This window comes from Bison bison, unplaced genomic scaffold, assembly GCF_000754665.1.
Source record: "Bison bison bison isolate TAMUID 2011002044 unplaced genomic scaffold, Bison_UMD1.0 scf7180017845480, whole genome shotgun sequence".
Classification (NCBI taxonomy): domain Eukaryota; kingdom Metazoa; phylum Chordata; class Mammalia; order Artiodactyla; family Bovidae; genus Bison; species Bison bison.
The window spans coordinates 57268-61072 of record NW_011476053.1 but is presented as its reverse complement, the minus strand read 5'-3'; the positions used below and the strand labels follow the sequence as shown (position 1 = coordinate 61072).

General features: G+C 66.8%; 1 protein-coding gene across 1 annotated transcript in view; it reads left to right on the top strand.

Annotated features, from left to right (window-relative positions):
- Positions 1 to 3805, top strand: part of ARVCF (armadillo repeat gene deleted in velocardiofacial syndrome) — a 17518-nt gene that overhangs the window by 3829 nt on the left and 9884 nt on the right.

Here is a 3805-nt window from a genome sequence, read left to right as displayed (position 1 = left end):
GGCGCCTCTGCTGCAGGAGGGAGGCCGCGTCTGGAGAGGGCGGCGCGGCTACGCCTCCCCCATGTTCCCAGGGCCCCGGCTTGTGGGGGCCGCGCAGGAGCTTCAGGATTCTAATGGAAGCTGGTCTGCCGCGGCAGCGCACGTGGAGTGAGGGCTGGGGGCCTGCCCTGCCCACGTGCAGAGGCGAGGGGGTGACCTCCGACCACCACCAGCACCGGGGAAGGCTGGTGGATAGCCTGCACGCTTGCTCAGAGTGTGTGTGGGGTGGTGCACTTACAGGCACGGAAACTGAGGCAGAGGGGAAAGGCAAAAGGTGGGTCTGGACACCTGCCCAGCTGGACAGCTAGGTGCCTGCTGGCTCCAGAGACCGAGGGACCAATTCAGGGGAGCCGAGGGCATCTGGGGCCACCATGTGGCTGATGGTTGCGGGCTGGGCTGGGGGAAGCTGGGTTAGGGGAAACCCCACCCTGCTGTCGCCCACAGGCTCGCTCCCCTAGTCTGCAGGGCACCCACCACCCTGTGTCCTCTGGTTACTTGGCCTGGGGCTGTGCACTCGCAGGTGGAGTGCTGCTGTGGAGGGGTGAGCTTCCAGTCAGCCAGGCTGGGCCCGCCGCTCTGGGCAGGACGGGAGAGGGCTTCTGTAGTGGCCAAGAACTTGCTCCCTGGGGACAGAGGCTTGCGCTGCCTGGCCTAGACCCTACCAGGATGGCCATGCAGGGTAGGGGACTGGCGATCCTCCCCTTCTGTTCATTCATCCAGCAGCCATCTCGCACTCCAGGGCCTGGACATTGGCCGTAACCCATCCCGTGTGTGCCAGTGGGGTCGTGGGCACCCCACATCCTGGTCTTCATGACGGACACTGAGTGCCCCTCCAGGGAAGGCAGGCAGTGGGGGTGGATCCGCGCCTCGGGGACCCCGTCCTGGCCCCCAGCTGTGCCTGTGCTTGTTTCCTGTGCCTTCCTGCCATCGCCGCACGCGCCCCTAGAGGCTGCTCTGGGCTTTTGCCTTGTCCCCCGGGTCACTTTTCTATACCCTGCACACCCTAGATCTGGTCACAAAGGCAGGACTGGTGCTATCCCCCTGTCCCACAGCCTGGACACCTGGCTTCCTCCTGTTTCCGTGTGAGGAAGCTGAGCCCAGGTGTGTAGCCAGCCCAGGGCCCTCTAGCTCTGGGCCCTGGGGACCCTCTTGAGAGCAGTGGGGTGCTGGTCACTCCGGCCCCTGGCTTGGCATCCTGGACCAGGCCCTGTGCACAAGCTCCAGGAGCTCATGGGAAACCCCAGGCCTGGACACAGCCCCTTGCTGGGCCGGGCCCAGGGGCTGTGGACCCAGCCACCATGGACGGGAGGACCACGGAACTGACGTGGGCTCAGGGGAGAGGTGACGGAAGGCTGGATGGTTATCCCAGCGTGAGAGGCAAGGGTGGGGCCCGGGCCAAGGACGGGGTGGAGAGGCGGTGGACGGGACTGTCGGGATGGGGGTTGGGGGGCTCCGTGTCTAGGGTATGAGGGCGGTCTGGGGCTGCAGGGCTGGTGGTCCCTGAGGCTCAGCTGGCCTGGGTAGGTGGACACAGGACACGGGGCCCTGGAGCAGGGCCTGGAGCCAGACGGGGGTGCAAGCAGGGTGGTCCACAACCTCTGGTGAGCACCAACCATGTCCTGGAGGTCAGTCAGTGATCCCACGTCCTCATCCCAAAGCTGTTTTGGAGGCACCAGCCATGGTTTGACCTCGGGCCCCTGCGGCCCCCAGGCCTTAGCTCCCCCACCTACTGGCTCCTACCGTCCCTGTGGTGGACGCCAGGGGTGCTGAGGGAGCCTGGAGGCACAGGTAGAAGGCAGGGGGGGGTATCATGGGGGTGTGGGTGATAGGTGCTGTTGGGAGAGCCCGGGAACCGGGCTGGGTGCTCTTGCACGCGTGTGTGAGTGCACATGTGTGTCCAGGTCCCTGTCTGCATGCGTGTGCCCAGGCGTGTGTACAGGGGCCAGGCCTCCCCATGCTCCCTGGCTGACTCAGGCTGCCGCCTCCCTGCCCGCCTGCCCCGGTGAAGTCATCGCCATTTTTAGCTCCCTGAGGTCACCTGCCAGCGGGGGCTCTTAGGGCCTCGGGATCCCGCTGCCGGGCTGCCTGGGCTGGTGTTGGTGGGAGCTGCCACAGGGCCGCCAGGCCTTCCTGGGCTCCTGGCTCCCCTGGACCCCACACCCTCAGCCCCCCACTGCACAGTGTCTACAGGCTGGGCAGCCAGGCACCAGTGGCACTGAGACCCAAGGGGTGCACCCCCTGTGCCCTCCCAGAAGCCCGAGCCCAGTGGGGCGGGGCCTCTTCTCGGAGAGAGTTAACGTATGCAAGTCTACGCACACCTCCCCAGGGCCCTCCCATGACAGGTCTTGGAGTCCCTGCCCTCCATCCTCTTGGCGTCATAGCCTGCGGCCTGCCGGCCCCTGGCCCCCTGTGCCAGCAGAGTGCCCACTGCCTGCCACACTCATGCCCCTCCCTTGACCAGTGCAGATGCAGGGGACGGGGGTGCTGAGGGTCTGTGGGTTGCCCCTGGACCTCCCTGGCTCCCCAGGGCCCTCAGACAAGAGCCAGGCCACTCTGCTGGGCCCACCGCCCATGTCCCCATCCCAGGCCTCCACCTGCTTCTCTTCCTTGGGGGGCGGCCTCCCTCCTCCGGACCGGGACCCCGGCAGACATGCTACTTGCTCTCTAGGACCGTGAAGGTGCTGCCGGGCTGAGGCCCGCGAGGGGTGATGTATGGCCGGGAAGCCTTTCCCGGGGCTCTGGGGTCCTGTTAGCAGCGCACACATCCTGCTCACACTCTGCCCTCCGACAGGCCTCAGCATCACTTTATAAAACCACACCCGTCCTCAGGGCCCTGCTTCTGGAGGAGGGGCGCGTTCCGTAGCCCCTGGCACCAGAGCCTGCGGGCTAGTCCTTCAGGCTCCCCCTGGACCCCGAGGAGGCCCCGACCCCAGTACTGTGTGCAGTTGGGGGACACGCGTTCCTTTAGGACGGGACCCCACCCATCAGGGTACGGGTCTCGCCGTGGAACAGGGCCTGGCCTCCTGCTGACCCAGGAGTGTGCGCCCCTGTGCCACCCACTAGGGCTTGGATCTCAGCCACTGCCCCTCCTGGCCAGAGGCTGGTCCTGGGGTGCTGGTGCAGGCAGGGGGGACCTCGTGCTGCTCGGCACGGCAGGGATCCGGCCTAGCCGTGCTGTGGGCTGGCCTGGCCTCTGTGAGCCTCAGTTTACCCTCAAGAAAGTCTGACCCGCAGGCCCGTGGCCTTCAGAAGCGCCTCTGTGCAGCGCTGTCTTGTCTGCGGGGATGTTGGCAAGGGGTGCTGAGAGCTAAGGGCCCGGCTGGGGAGACTGGGGAAGGGTGTAGGAAGGGGACACCAGGGCTCCCTTCCGGGGTCGGCTGGGCCCCGCTGGCCTGGATCCAGCCTCTCTAGGCTCTGACCTGGCACCAGGTCTCGGGGAGTGGGCACCGGCCCCTGGACCGAGGGAGGCCCTGCCCACACAGCAGCCCTGAGCATCCGGCCGGAAGGACCCAGGGTATTTTGTTGCTCCGGGTGCGCAGGGTTTTCTGGGAACTGGGTATTTCTGTCCTGCGAGGGCGTCCGCAGGCCCTGGGGGGTGGCGGGAGCCTGGGTGTGGCCTCCAGGAGCCAGTGAACAGTGCAGAACCTGCCACCCTCTGCGCTCTGAGGTGGGCAGGGAGGTAGACCCACCAGGGATCATGAGTGTCCCGCTGGCGCCTGGGTCTCCAGGAACAGCAGCAGCCCAGCCGCACAGCCCCCACGAAGGC